Source organism: Xiphophorus couchianus, chromosome 7 (assembly GCF_001444195.1).
Source record: "Xiphophorus couchianus chromosome 7, X_couchianus-1.0, whole genome shotgun sequence".
NCBI lineage: Eukaryota > Metazoa > Chordata > Actinopteri > Cyprinodontiformes > Poeciliidae > Xiphophorus > Xiphophorus couchianus.
In genome coordinates, this window is record NC_040234.1 from 36,558,719 (window position 1) to 36,575,408 (window position 16,690).

Consider the following 16,690-nt stretch of genomic DNA (forward strand, 5'->3'; position numbering starts at 1 on the left):
CAGTGACATTTTCACTGTTATCAATTTAGAAACGTCACAACTTCAAACTAGAAATTTAGTTTGATAACTGAATAAATAGTTGTAAACAAATTTAATAAAACCAAATAAGTCAAGAGTGGCAGCAATGGATTTCCAGAGATCCTTCAGTCAAGTTTCAATGAGATTTTTTCCATTCTGGGGGAGAAAAGTAAAACAAATCAAGCAGCTCTTCACCTCCCATGTGGAGAATTCAGAGGTCAGATCGTCGCAGTGCAATGGCTGATCCTCACCCTGGAGATCCACCTACAGGATCATTTGATCAATGAAAGACTCGTCACGCCACACAGTTACTGTTGTTAGCTTGTCCGTGACAAAGTGGCACCATTCCAATCCGCTGGTTTCCAGCTGACCCTGTACCTGCATGTGAATGCCTCAAGACAGCCTGGCCATCCTGAACCTTGAGCTGAGCAACCTGAGACACATCATTCTTCATGCTGCTTTTCACCTCAACCAGTCCAAACGGGGCTGATTCTGACGGGTCACACGCCTCGCCATCCGGAGTTGCACCAAGATCTGATGTGTCAGGGCCAACAATGAATCCCACAGGGAGCAAGTTGACCCTCGACGTCTCAGCAGAGTTTGCCAGCAGCTCAGACTCCATCTGCAGACCAAGCTTCATGGCGGCAGGTTGTCTAGTGACCCCTGATCATCCGAGATGCCAGTGCTGCGGCAGCAGACTCCTCCTCTGCAAGCATCAGGGAAACAGCTAGCAGTGAGTCTTGGCTGTCGAAGATGTACCCATGCAGGACATCTGGACTGCTGTCTTGTTCTGGCCTCTATTTCATAAGACATTTCCAGTGACACTTGCAGAGACTGAAGATCCATAAGTTGACCGAATTTGGGCACAAAACACATCTTCGGAAGACTGCAGCATCAAAGGAAGAGAAGGGAAGTCTGGAGCCGTGTGGTGCAGAATGATGCTACCAGAGGACAGTCAGGTGGGCACTGATGCATAGTGGAGAAGCTGTTACATAGAGCAAAACATCAAGAGCCTGAACTCTGATGGTGCGTTCACACCAAACACGTTACGTGCATCAAAAACGCCTCCGAGCTTCAAGATCAACGCGTCTTCACTGTGAATGCAGACGCTTGACGTGAAACGCTTGACAACTAGCATTTGGTGCGTCTGGTGTCCATTGAAAGACTGGAGGCGCGTCGAGGCGCGTCGAGGCGCGTCGAGGCGCGCCAGCTCTAGCTGTTGTTTTCTGTTGGACGCTCTTGATGCGTCAAACGATTCAAGATGCGCAACGGCCTTCAACGCACCTCCACATAGACTTTGACTGTAAACCAGACGCGTTTGGTGTGAACCCCAAACCTTGACATGAGAACAGAAAACTACTGCTAACCTCAGTCTAAACTTAATCTGAACCCAGATCCTAATAATGCTTCACAGCATTAGGATCAGGCTTCAGTAACATGAATAAGTGAACAATAGAGACTATATAGACACCCTTATGTCAAAATGGAATCGATGGAGTGATTTATGACCTTTATTATTAACTGCCTTTAATTTCCAGTGATAGAAGATGTAACTAAGTCACCGTGAGAAATTGTATTTAAGAAATAAACACAGATTCACTGATTGAATTTGTGTTTGATATGCAGCATATATTTGAATTTGTTCAACAAACACCAAAAGAAACAAGAAACTATACAAAACCTGAACGGCCGTTCAGTTTGATAAATATTTAGACAGACCATCACTTGATAGAATCGATAGAAATCCAACTGCACATATCAAAACATCAACTCTAAATAAATAATACTAACTGTATTAAATATTGTAATACATAATGATGCTTCACATTGATCATTTCTAAGCTGTAGTAATGGAAACCTCAACAACTACAGCTGTATTATATTTTGTTACTGAACAAACTTAAGACAAGTGTGTTAGTTACTGATGGCAGGAAAACATGATTAGAACCAAGGAACAGAAGCTGCAGATCATTTAAAGGGATCAAAACATTTGTGGTTCTGTTGTTATTTTTAGGTTAACTTAACCAATGTGATTATTATAACATAATAATGTGATTATAAGTCAGACTAGTTGTCAGAAGAGCTAACCTGTTTAGAGCCTGTAACATATTGTTAAGAAATACATTTACTGAAATGTATGACATGAGCAAATATTACAGAAAAAAAATCTACAAGAGTTTAGTTCTTACAGATTTAGTTTTTTGAATGGATGAAGGAAATCACAAACTGGTAGTTAGTACTAACTAGTCCTGCTACCAGTTAAACTGTAGGTTTTCTTAGATGTTTGTGTTTTAGAGGTATGTTTCTCTCTTATGCAGGGGCAGGGGCTGTTTTCCTCTCACAACTGCCCCCCCCCCCCCCCCACACCCCTCTCCCCTTCACGCTGTGTATCAGGAAGACAATCTGTTTAAAACTAGAGCCATTGCAACACTAAAAAATCTACTTAAATTTCTCTATAGTATAAACTATATATTATTATTGGGGCCTGCCATGCAAAGCAATGGCAGGAACCTATTACTCTACACCCAACAAGGGTCTCTTTAATCTTTATTTTTCTTCCGTAACCGTTAATGCGGCTCATACCGCTGGGTTCACACCTACAAATGAGGTATCAAAACGTGCAGAAAATTCACGCCATTGGAGCTATTACTTCTGGTGGGATTCGGGGTTAACATGGTGACATAATTCGCAAAAAACTACGAAAAAACCCCATTATAAGTCAATGGGAAAAATCCTAAAAATACCCTATTTTTGAGGATTTTCTGTGTCGTCACGAATTCACGTAGAAATGCCATTCAAATTTCATTTTGTAGATACGTCCGTGATTTCTTCGAAAGTGAAGACGGCTCGTCGATACCAGTTACGGTTTGTCCACAATTTGCCTCTAAGCGACCCAAAGTTTTTCATTTTTCCTAAAATTAGAGTGTGCCTCAGACTGAGTGCCCCTCTGCTAGAGTGAGAAATGAAGAGAATTTTTCACCCCAAAATAATTTTGAAATCACCATCACGCCCACAAATATCGCACGATTGGTATCAAAATCGGTCCTGACATTGATACGCATGTCTGCTCCGGTAAAATGTTTTCGAAATTTATCTAGACCGTACAGTTTTCTGTCACGGTGCTTCAGAGCAAAGTCATGCGACAGGATTTTCTGAGGCTGTCTAAGGCTGTCTCCCATGTATTTGACTAAAATTTCAGATCTGGGCTTACAGTACGCCATGGTTGTTGCTTTTCTTCCTGCTTACACGTATCAGGACGCAGAATAGTGACGTTTGTCGAGTATCAATGACATTCAGGTTGGATGAATCCCACCAGGACGTTAGATCACCTTTGAATCGGATACGCATCCGATCGGTCTGTGTCTTTCTAAGCAGTCATTCCTCCTGTTGCTTCTTATCATTAATGGGTGTTTATGTGTTCAGTTTTAAATTTTTCTTATAGAGAGACTGGTCCCTCTATTGTGAATTTCTTTCAATAATCAATTGACATTACAACGACTTAATAGCCTTATAATTATAATGGATGAATAAATGTTTGTTTTTAGTTTCACCAAGGGATTGTGCCTCTTCCTGAAAACCAACAAAGGCAGCAGAAAGTTTTCTGTGCATGGAGATTCAAATTAAAGTGGGCTTCATGCATAACACTCAGGGTGGCCATGGTGACAGGACGTCAGGCTCTTCAGGAGTTGAACCCCTCTGAGATCAAAAATCACAAGAAGGCTGAAGCGAACCGCTTTGGCTGTTTTTGTTTGAGCCACGATGTGACTGTTTGGAAGTTTACGCTTTCTTTAAAACTCTTTGACACTTGATGATAGACTTGATGTACTTTGATATTTAAATATTGATGTGAAAGCAGGTGAATGCTCGTGTTCTTGTTGGAGCTCTTTAACAAATTCTATTAAATCTAGCCATGAATGCTTATATGATTGCTTTTTCTCTAATAGATTGATTACAATAGCCTGTCATCAGCAATAGTTGATTCTGACTATCTGTAGTTTAATTGTCTTATTTGCCCAGTTTTCTCTGTCTTACTTTTCAGATACAAGATTGTTTTATTTCGGAGCTTACTCATTTTCTTTTCTTTCCTTTGCCATCCTCTTATGGTGTCTCTCAGTTTCAACCTCCACACTTGACTTATTCTTGTTTTTCTAACAGACTCTTAATCGGCAATTACTACAGCAACAAAAAAGGTTATGCACAGGAGTTGACAGAATTGTGTTGTCATGGGATGTGCTAAAGGCAAAACGCAGCATCCACTGAGTTTAATGATCCTGAGTGCCTCTGTTTAAAATCTGTCTCTAAATCACGCATGTACATGACACAGTTGGTTAAAGAGCTGCGAGTGTGATTTTGCCTACATGGATGCACACAAGCAGGCCGTCGATGATGGATGACCTCAAGTTTTGGATAAACCTTATTTGCATCAGTCTGCTTTCCTAAAACGGCAACGTTTCGTAGTCAAATTACTGAGTTTATTTATACAGAGCTGGTTTACAACAAGACATATCAAAACAAACATTTCTATTTCATATAGAAACAATTTTTTCAAATCAATCTAGCTGTAAAGACAGGTTATATACATTCCAATTCAATCCCAGTTGTATTACAATTAAGTTAGTTTGTAATGCCAGCTGGCTCAAATTTAATTGGTCAAGCAACGATTAAGTATGTCATAAGAAAAAAAAAAATGATGGCATCACACTGTCAATTGTACATCATTCATTCTAAGGCACGTGCAAAGTATGTAACAGGATGTATTGCAAATGAGAAATAGCCTACATATAGATTTGACGGAAGTTGATGTTTCAGAAAACTTTTAACTTCACATTTGAATCTACCTTTAATGGGGCATCAGATAAACCAACATGAGTAAAAGATAGGAAAAAGCAGGCAGCTCTTGGCTCATATGGCTCACAAAAAACATTGTACGTTAACATTATTGCTCTCTTAGTGAATGATGCAAATTTTATTAATTTACTTATTCATGTATTTATCTACTTATTATGTAGAAGACAGGAAGCAGAGTCACGATAAAACTTAAAGCAACAACTGTGAAACACTATGGGAAAAAAAACTGTCAAACAGAAGAAGGTTTGCCTGAATATTGTTAAGGAAAATGATTATTTAAGTGCTAAAATACTTACAACATGTGTAAAGGTATATTAAGCACTCTTATTTGAAAAACAGGCTGTGTGTGACCCTTTGAGATGGCCCGATCGAGACAAGCAGGCGACTATACAGGGGCCATAAAATTAGCATCTCCATGGAAACGGCAGCTGGAATGTGGGAGGAAGAAACTTCAGGGGAGTCGGCGAGATTATATCAGGACTTCGGTGCTGGGGACTTTCCTCTGTTTGGTGTGACAGAGAACAGATCACCTTTGAGTTGAGCTGCAATGAGGGGAGTTTCCAAGTTTCTCTGGGGCCGAAACAGGTCTCTGATTGGTTGAACTACGGAACGCCTTCGTTGCATAAATTAAAATACGGAAACACCTCTTTGTATAAGATGACATGTAAAGAGAAAGAGAGTTTTTTCCATCTTTTCTCCACGTGGGCGCCTTTGTCTGTCTGTGTGTTTCGTGTTTGTCTTTGTCTGTTGTTATTTTGTGATAAAATGCATATCTCTGTATCTCTGCAGCTTTGTTAACTGATACATGTGTGGTTTTGTATGAATTAAACTCTGTGATCTGTGACGTCAACACGCCTTGTTTGGTTTCGTTTTACAGCTGGCCGCTGCTCGCCGAGAAGAACCCGGCTGTGTTAAGGAAGAGACGAGCCAAACGTTTTGTTCAAAGTTTTAATAAATGATTCTTCCTTAATAATAGTCTGCATCTGTGTGTTTTTTTTAGAAAACGTTTCAGCATAGGTAATACAACTTGGTATAAGTTGGTATGGGTATAAAACTTGCTGCTGGTCCTCTCTGAAGTCTCAGCCCTCTTTGTTTGCTGGGATCAGAAGCTTTTTTCTGCTTCCTAATTCCTCAAAAAGCATGTGGTGATACATATATATGTTTTGCCTTCTTTGATTTTTGTTTCCATTCAATTTAAATAAAATGTCTCAAGATAATTGGGGCCTGCCCATAGCAATGCATAAGGAGAGCAGTGACTGACTTGCGAAGGGACAAGGGAGCACTGGGACCACCAGGGGGCGACGAGGGAGGACTGGGAGACACGACATAAAAATGAATGACAGGAGTTTGAACCTCCCGTAGTTCAGAGAGCGGTTGTTTGGATCCTGGCAGAGCTTTTTACCGTGTGCGGTTCTGGTGGGTCGTCGGTTTATGAGCTTCTTTGATGTTTGCCGAACTAGTCCATAAATTTATGCAAAACTGTAAGCTTGAATACATTAACTTAAACTTACTACCTGTCTCTTGGTGTTTTATTCACACTCGGCTCCTCAGCCGAACCTTTCTGACTGCCTATTACCATATTTGTAGTCAGGCGCCTAGCCTTAGTTAGCAATACATGTGACTTTATCCACAACAACATAGAAGCACAATTTATGCTGTTATGGGAAGATTCTTACTTGGCCTCACTAGAAGCTCAACAATTCAGAGTTTCTCATAAATCCTTTATTGTCACTAGCTAAATATCATATTCACTGTTCCAGGTAGGGGAAGCCATGCTTTGCTGCATTTTACCATGAAGTTAAGTTTTATATCCCGACCATCAAAGACAAAAAATAGATATTAAAACAATTGAAATCTGTATTGCTTTGAATGTACAGTTGGGAACCGAAGCCCCTTAGCTTTTTCTTTTTCTTGAATATGTTTATCTGTATTTGTTTTTTCTTGAGGCAGAACAAATGTTTCTCTCTGTCGTTATACAGTGTTAATAAAGTTTTTTTTTTTAAAAAAAACATCCCCCCTTCCCCCCCACACCCAACAGACTTCTTGTGGCTATGATGTTGAACTGTGATGTCACACATCCTGTTTGTGACATCACTGGTGACTGTCTTTGTATTCCCAGATTCCACAGAGAAATTCATTTGCAGTTTAAGGTTCGAACGAGAAAGAAACGATGGCGGAGAAAGATTTCACGTTACAAAAGTTAGAGATTCTCCAGAAGAACCAGATGAAGCTGAACAGTGAAAATGAGCAGCTTCAGAAAACAGTGGAGAGTCTGAAGAGGAAACTAGAGAGACTGAACAGGACCGACGACCCAACAAATTGGCATGTAGAGAATTGCAAACTCATAAGTTCGAATGGGTATTATAAAAAACAAATGATTAAAGTTAATTTGGAATTGGAGGAAGCAAGAACAACAATTGAAAGAATGCAAAATGATTATTGCAACATGCAACAATTAACAATTAAACTAGAATGGAAGCGGGCCATGGCAAAAAATGACGCGGAAAAATCTTTAAAAGAAAAGACTGAAAAACTGCTGTGGCTTACTAGGGAGAACGAGGAATTGAATAAGCAGATCGTGACTTTAAAAATCAAGATAGACAGAATGGAATCCAGGGTGGAAAAAACCAAGATTGAGCCACAAATTGATCAAACACAGGAGGAAGAAATACCAAAACCGAATATATTCCGGAGAGTTGGGCGTATTTTTGTTGACATGTATAATTCGGGAACGCTGAGGTACTGGGTGCCACCCTGGATTTTTTAATAACTGAAAAAAATTTCAGGTAACTGGACGTAAGTATTGGGGGGTCACTGTGTTGTGAAAACTGGTATGAGGAGGTGGGATCATTCCAGACTAATGCAGACAACAGATCATGAAGGCCTGAGCAAGTGAATCTTGCATTTTGATTTTTTGATGATTATGGGACAAGATATTTTGAATTTACTTATGATGATCATACACCATATATAAAACTGTAATTGAAGTAATAATCAAACAATGTGTTAGATACAGAGGCAAGGGAAAAAGGCAAGTCCGAACATGTCTGGACTTGCCCCAGAGCTGTGTCCCAATTAAGGATCTGAAACTAAGATGGTCACGAGGAAAGTAAGGGAGGGAAGCAGGGTATATGTGGGAATGGCTGGGACTTTCCGATGAGGTAGTTGCATGCTCAAGAGGTCACGTACGCCTTATAGAGGCATGGGTTGAAAGGGTATATAAGGCCAAGGGGACCAAGAAGAGAGGTCTGGCACCCTGGAGCCATGGGGAAGTTGAGACTTTGCACCGCCAGAAGGGACAAGACCCCTTGACCCTCAGCCCTGGTTCCTGATTTGGCTGCCTTACTCTGCCTCAACCCTAGGATCTCAAAGTTGCAGCAACAGACTTGGAGAAAAGACAAAGGTGACTGAGTGATGAAGATCTGAAGTGTTCGAAGGACAACAGCCAGGTCTGCTTTGCTTCTATTTCAAAGAGGATTTTGACTAGTCTGTAACAAGCGCACGTTGTACTTAGAGGGGGCGCTACCGTTAATAGGAGTGGTTATTGAGGTTGTGCAGGTGTGAGGGCTACTCAGCTGATTGCTTCTTAACTGGAAAAGGCCATAACTCTTGGACTGTAGGTAGTTAAAGGCTAGTTGAGTCTCCTTCGACACCAGCTTAGATAGATCATCTCTACTAGACTTGCTTCAGGGTAATACTCGAAGGCTTAGAGATTTTTTGGACCCGTTGGACGGAGAGCTGGTCAGTAGTCACTCCTTGGATGTTGTGAGGTTGAGGGCGGGGCTGACTATTGCGTAACGACAGCTGGTACCATAACGCTGTGGGGTTAGCGACAGCAGAGAGGAGAACTTGGGGGGTAGCTGGTACCAGGATGTTTGAGGATAGCGCCAGCAGAGAGGGGAGCTTGGGGGGTTGCTGGTACCAGGATGTTTGGGGATAGCGCCAGCAGAGAGGAGAACTTGGGGGGTAGCTGGTACCAGGATGTTTGAGGATAGCGCCAGCAGAGAAGGGAGCTTGGGGGGTAGCTGGTACCAGGATGTTTGGGGATAGCGCCAGCAGAGAGGGGAGCTTGGGGGGTTGCTGGTACCAGGATGTTTGGGGATAGCGCCAGCAGAGAGGGGAGCTTGGGGGGTTGCTGGTACCAGGATGTTTGAGGATAGCGCCAGCAGAGAGGGGAGCTTGGGGGGTTGCCGGTACCAGGATGTTTGAGGATAGCGCCAGCAGAGAGGGGAGCTTGGGGGGTTGCTGGTACCAGGATGTTTGGGGATAGCGACAGCAGAGAGGGGAGCTTGGGGGGTTGCTGGTACCAGGATGTTTGGGGATAGCGCCAGCAGAGAGGGGAGCTTGGGGGGTTGCTGGTACCAGGATGTTTGGGGATAGCGCCAGCAGAGAGGGGAGCTTGGGGGGTTGCCGGTACCAGGATGTTTGAGGATAGCGCCAGCAGAGAGGGGAGCTTGGGGGGTTGCTGGTACCAGGATGTTTGGGGATAGCGCCAGCAGAGAGGGGAACTATCATTGTTTCCTCAAGAAATGCTTTACAAATGTCACAGTTAAGACTTTTAAGACATGCATATTAAATGTGCAGCTATTCACATGAAGTATTTAAAATAAGTTATGCTTTATGACAGGGGTGTCCAAAGTCGGTCCTGGAGGGCCGGCAGCCTGCATGTTTTAGTTCTCTCCCTGGTTTAACGCACCTGCCTCAAATGATGGCTCGTTAGAAGACCTAAAGGTTGTTGGTACCACCAGGGAGAGAACTAAAACGTGCAGGATGCCGGCCCTCCAGGATCGACTTTGGACACCACTGCTTTATGATATTTTCTTTGCAGAAAAGACAATAGAACAATAGTTAATTGAGAACTTTCTAAGCTCTTCTGGATGCAGATCAGAGCATGTTTACTTAGGGAATATTAGAGCAGTTTACCATATATTTATTTCTCTGTTTTCTTAATTAACTAAGTGGGAGGAGACATTAGAGAAGGAAAAGTGGAAAAGACAGAATTATTAAAGTAGAAGTTTAAAGTATACCGTTGTCTTTCTCATTCACCCAGATTCCTTAGATCAGGGGTCACCAACCTTTTAGAGACTGGGAGCTACTTCACGGGTCCAGAGTGTCAAGAAAATCCGAGCTCATCCCACTTCCCCATGCTGGAGATTTTAGTTTAACAGTAATAATAAATAAAGTTATCTTTAAAATGAATCACTCAAGTGACATCAAGGCCCAGCAGTAGACTTAAGTGTCAATAAAGTTAGTTTAACAGTAATAATAAATAAAATTATCTTTAAAATGAATCACTCAAGTGACATCTAGGCCCAGCAGTAGACTTAAGTGTCAATAAAATAAATCTAGTTGTGTGTGTTGTTTTTGTCTCATGCAAACTTTGCTTTAATTCTACTTTTTTCTATCTAATCATAAGAAATCATAGTCAGTCAGAGAGATTCATGAAACAGGAAAAGCAGGTTTCCTGGAAAAAGAGGAAGTTTCCAGCCTGCAGATTTATAAAAATAGCTGAGACTATTTTAAAGCATGAAAGTTTTAAAAAATTAAATCTAAACATTTTGAGTAATTTGATAAGATTCAAAGTAAAATACTTATATTAATATTGATTTACTTGTAATAATACTTACACTTATATTTGTGGGAACACTTACAAGAAAAACAAGTAACTGTAACTTTAGTAGTAAATAATTAGAATCATGTATTATTCTTGGTTTCTTTTCAGAAAAACATCTGTAATAACTCACATTAAGATCATAATAAGAATAATTAATAAGTTATGGTTATAAAATCATAAATGAATGATAGATCAGAGAAGCTGAAGAAAATAAATGTGATATAAGTTATGGTTATAAAATTATAAATGAATGCTAAATCAGAGAAGCTAAAGAAAATAAATGTGATATAAATGTGATTTTGACATTGAACTTGAAATGGTGTAAAAGGTTGTAAAACTGCAATTAAACATCACTGATATGTTGGAGGTAGATGGTAGGTGAAAGGTGACAGGAAGGGAAACAGGGGAACTAACAGGAGAGCAGAGATGATCAGCACCTTATATGGAAACAGGAGGTTGAGCAGCCCTGAGACATTAGCACAGACATCATGACATGATGTCTCTTAAGACAGTGACGGATATGAGATCATCTGTCTAAGCAGACGGATAAACCCTATATAAGGTGGGTGCAAAAGAGGAACCTTTCGTTGGATCCTCCGGGCAGCTTCGAGCCAAGATCGAGATGGACAAAGAACTCTGCAGCTGAAGAAGAGCCGGGGCCATGGAGCCGGAGACTGTCCTGCACATGGGGACCAACCCGTCTGGCCCACAATCTGTGGCTTCGAATCGCACTTCTCTCATCGGCTGGGTTCTGACCCCAAAGACAAAGATGAAGACAAAGACAAGGAAGAAGAACTGGTGCCTTTTTTCCTGCCAGCACCAGGTCCTGTGTGACCTCAGCATCCATGCGGAGAGGAGGCTCATCAGACCTGCGGAGATCCTGGCCTTCATCGATCAACATCTTCCTCCTGCTGCCACACCTTCTTCATCATCAGGCCAGGTCTGGGGTTCGAAACGCCAAACTCCGTCCGTCTCTCTCAAAGGTTCCCTTTTTTAGTTCTCAGTGTCAGCAGTAGGGAAAGATAGACTAGATGATTGATTTTACTTATTTGATTATTTCTGCTACTGAATTAAGCTGTACTGACCCTTGCAAAAATGCCTTACTAATAAAATATTTAGCATAAAGAAAATCTAAAGATGTTGTGGACATTCAGTTAATGAGTCACCTTAAAGTTCTTTGATGGTTGTAAAATAGCTGTGATGTTTGATTCTGGAGAGGAAGAGGTGGAAAATGTTTTTAGGTTGCTGGTAGCCCATATTTAAAACAACATCCTTGGGACTCGACCGAGTCACTAAAACCTACCTGGTTCAATAACAAATGCAAGTTGTAAAATAGAGAACGAGCGACCGTTAACAGGTGTGCTCTGTGAAACTAGTTGGCTGTAGGCTGCTCAGTCTGGCTAATTCACAGGGGGAAGAAGGGTGGGACACTTGGATGTAGGCCGTCAGATAACCAGGCGAATCGTTTCTCGAAACCAGCTTAAACAGAGTTTACTTCAGTTCTGGACAGGGTAAATCCCAGCAGATTTAGGAAACTCAACGGACCCGTTAGACGGAGAGCTGGTAGCACATCTCCCCTCTCAGAAGAGGAAGTACGAGAGTGAGAGAGTAGAGACAGAAAGGAGGGGGGGGGGTGTTGCGCAACAACAAGAGTAACACGAAGGGCTACTTGTCTGATACAGACATAAATTGTCTTGGCTATATATATATATATATATATATATATATATATATATATATTGTCAAGAAAATCCGAGCTCATCCCACTTCCCCATGCTGGAGATTTTAGTTTAACAGTAATAATAAATAAAGTTATCTTTAAAATGAATCACTCAAGTGACATCAAGGCCCAACAGTAGACTTAAGTGTCAATAAAATAAATCTGGTTGTGTGTGTTGTTTTGTCTCATGCAAACTTTGCTTTAATTCTACTTTTTTCTATCTAATCATAAGAAATCATAGTCAGTCAGAGAGATTCATGAAACAAGAAAAGCAGGTTTCCTGGAAAAAGAGGAAGTTTCCAGCCTGCAGATTTATAAAAATAGCTGAGACTATTCCTTAGTTTAAAGGTAAAGTTTTAAAGAATGAAATCTAAACATTATTAGTAATTGGATAAGATTCAAAGTAAAATACTTATATGAATATTGGTTTACTTGTAATAATACTTACACTTATATTTGTGGGAACACTTACAAGAAAAACAAGTAACTGTAACTTTAGTAGTAAATAATTAGAATCATGTATTATTCTTGGTTTCTTTTCAGAAAAACATCTGTAATAACTCACATTAAGATCATAATAAGAGTAACTAATAAGTAATGGTTATAAAATTATAAATGAATGCTAAATCAGAGAAGCTAAAGAAAATAAATGTGATATAAATGTGATTTTGACATTAAACTTGAAATGGTGTAAAAGGTGTAACTGCAATTAAACATCACTGATATGTTGGAGGTAGAGAGTAGGTGAAAGGTTGTGCAGGCAAGGGACACAGGAGGTTGAGCAGCCCTGAGACATTAGCACAGACATCATGACATGATGTCTCTTAAGACAGTGACGGATATGAGATCATCTGTCTAAGCAGACAGATGAACCCTATATAAGGTGGGTGCAAAAGAGGAACCGTTCGTTGGATCCTCCGGGCAGCTTCGAGCCAAGATCGAGATGGACAAAGAACTCTGCAGCTGAAGAAGAGCCGGGGCCACGGAGCCGGAGACTGTCCTGCACATGGAGACCAACCCGTCTGGCCCACAATCTGTGGCTTCGAATCGCACTTCTCTCATCGGCTGGGTTCTGACCCCAAAGACAAAGATGAAGACAAAGACAAGGAAGAAGAACTGGTGCCTTTTTTCCTGCCAGCACCAAGTCCTGTGTGACCTCAGCATCCATGCGGAGAAGAAGCTCATCGGACCTGCGGAGATCCTGGCCTTCATCGATCGGCGTCTTCCTCCTGCTGCAGCACCTTCTTCGTCATCAGGCCAGGTCTGGGGTTCGAAACGCCAAACTCCGTCCGTCTCTCTCAAAGGTTCCCTTTTTTAGTTCTCAGTGTCAGCAGTAGGGAAAGACAGACTAGATGATTGATTTTACTTATTTGATTATTTCTGCTACTGAATTAAGCTGTACTGACCCTTGCAAAAATGCCTTACTAATAAAATATTTAGCATAAAGAAAATCTAAAGATGTTGTGGACATTCAGTTAATGAGTCACCTTAAAGTTCTTTGATGGTTGTAAAATAGCTGTGATGTTTGATTCTGGAGAGGAAGAGGTGGAAAATGTTTTTAGGTTGCTGGTAGCCCATATTTAAAACCTCATCCTTGGGACTCGCCCGAGTCACTAAAACCTACCTGGTTCAATAACAAATGCAAGTTGTAAAATAGAGAACGAGCGACCGTTAACAGGTGTGCTCTGTGAAACTAGTTGGCTGTAGGCTGCTCAGTCTGGCTAATTCACAGGGGGAAGAAGGGTGGGACACCTGGATGTAGGCCGTCAGATAACCAGGCGAATCGTTTCTGGAAACCAGCTTAAACAGAGTTTACTTCAGTTCTGGACAGGGTAAATCCCAGCAGATTTAGGAAACTCAACGGACCCGTTAGACGGAGAGCTGGTAGCACATCTCCCCTCTCAGAAGAGGAAGTACGAGAGTGAGAGAGTAGAGACAGAAAGGAGGGGGGGGGGGGTGTTGCGCAACAACAATATATATATATATATATATATATATATAAATATATATATATATATATATATATATATATATATATATATATATATATATATGATTACATGCTGCCTGATCATGTTAATGTTAGGGACTACTGACAGTAGTTATCAGTAATAATTTACCATGGCAGCTATGGTTAATTGCTATTATGTGATCAGAAGTTCTTAGTTCAGAGTTTTGAGTTTGTTTCCCTTTTGGAGCTTTTCTGTGTGATTCTAAATTGCCCACAAGTGACTGAGAGTTTGGATTGTTGCAGCAGCAGCTGTACAGCTGGACGCACTGAGAGATTTTCCTTTAAATTAAAAAAAAGAAAAGTTATTGTATTTCTATTATCCAACCCTGTTTACTAATAACAAAATTATGGAGAAGAAAAAGTTCTTTTGTGCCAAAACATCTTGTATGTAGCGCGCATCAGTGTGAGTCTGTGGGGGTCAAAGGGCACCCAAAGCCTAAATCTTATTGGTCAGTTTGCTTTTTCTGTGAGCTAAAAATGATGAGTGGAGTTTGAACCTCCCGTAGTTATAAGATTTCGCCAATCCTCCTCTTTCCGTGGATCTCACTGCTTCGCTTCAATGTCTTTATTATTTAGCATCGTTTGTGTAAAAAAAAAGAAAAAAGAAATTAAAGGGTGCGCTGCTTTAGTGGTTTAGTTTTGTGCCGATGTTTGCGCGTTGGAGAGGTGGTTGTGCTCCTGCAGGTCAGGTGCAGTGATAGTTTTGTACCTTCCAATCTGTCAGACATTTTCTTTCGACATCTGCTTGTGTCAGCCCGCAGGTGACCCGTCAGCTGTTCAGTTCGCAAAATCACAAAAAAGCTAATAAACCGACAACCCGCCAGAACCGCGCACTGTAAAAAGCTCAGGCAGAACCTGAGGTTCAAATGATGAGTGGTTCAAACTCCAGTCATCATTTTTAACTCACAGAAAAAGAAAACTGACCTATAAGATTTAGGCTTCGGCGTTCCCCACCTCACCAACTTAAAACTCTGAACTAAGAACGTCTGACCACAATATAGCAATTAACCATAGCTGTCCTTACTGATAACTATTGTGCATAGTCCCTAACATTAATATGATCAGGCAGCATGTAATCATATTTACTTAAATGAATTTTTGTTGTAAAGAAAATTTATGTCTGTATCAAACAAGTAGCCCTTCGTGTTACTCTGAACCTGTGAAGTAGCTCCCAGTCTCAAAAAGGTTGGTGACCCCTGATCTAAAAATAGCCAGACTTACCATGATTTTATGTAAAAAGAAATCAACTGTTAAGTACTATTTTTTTTTAAATGGTTTCCACTAGTATTTTAACCATTTTCTTTCTTTCCAACAAGAATCCAAACAAGTGTTTGTAGTTGGAAGTTCTCTTTTCCATGACATCATCTTCATTCCAAATTTCTAAAATCTTCAACATTTCAAGGTTAGAAAATTTGTATCCCTAACCTTCTTGAAAACAAGAAGGTTAAAACAAGAATGTTTTGCATGGCAGGCACCTATTGTTCCACACCTAATAAAACTTCTCTTTATTGGGGCCTAATGTTAGCCTGCATTATCTTGTTATTTCAGGTTAAGGCACTGGCTTGCGCAGATAGTGCCTATCTATTAGCATTAGCCTTTAACCTAATGCTAATAGATAGGACTACAAATACGCCATATCTCTAGTTCTAACTAACACTGAATTAAAACAGAGGGCTGAGCTGCCATTTAGAACTACTGGCTGTTTTGCCAGTAAATAACTCATTTAACCCAAAAAACAATTCTATATGAAGCTTACTGAAACTTTCAAGATAAAAGCCTCAATATCCCTCTGAGGATAGTCACAGATTGACTTCCATGCATTTCTGAAAAATTTCTGAGCTCAGCACACACCATCTTTCTCTCATCGCTGTTATTACTGTGAGTGAGGTAGAGAATATGAATCATGGTACTATCGGAGACGACAAATAGCCCTCTCAGATGCTTCAAACGGTTTTCAAGTATGTATCACGGTTCCCGAACGGGAAGGAGTTGTTAGGACTGCTTTTTTCAGTCAAACTGGCTGACTCAAAGAAATGGAATTCTGTCAGCCCTGAGTGTGTCTCACTCACAGCTGACAGACAGGCTTCATTACCATAGCAACAGAACAAAGAACAGGACAGAGCAGTGCAGCTGATTAGGACTACAAAAACGCATCACTGTAGTTCTAACTATGGCAGAACATGCAGGTTAGAACTACAACATGGCAGAACTGTCAGTTACTACAGAGGAGGAATGAGTCGGCCTTTAGAACTACTTGTGTTTTGGGCATTTTATAGCTGATTTTACCCAACCATTGGTACACATGGGATTAGTGTGGCCATTTTAAATTAATCTTAATAAAAATGTCAAAATAAAAGCCTTGACAGTTTTTACATCAGGTAATTGCTCTTTCGGGCATTATATAACTGATTTCACCCAATCGCTGTTACTCATGGGATTAGTTTGGACATTTAAAATGAAGCTTACTGAACATTTCAAA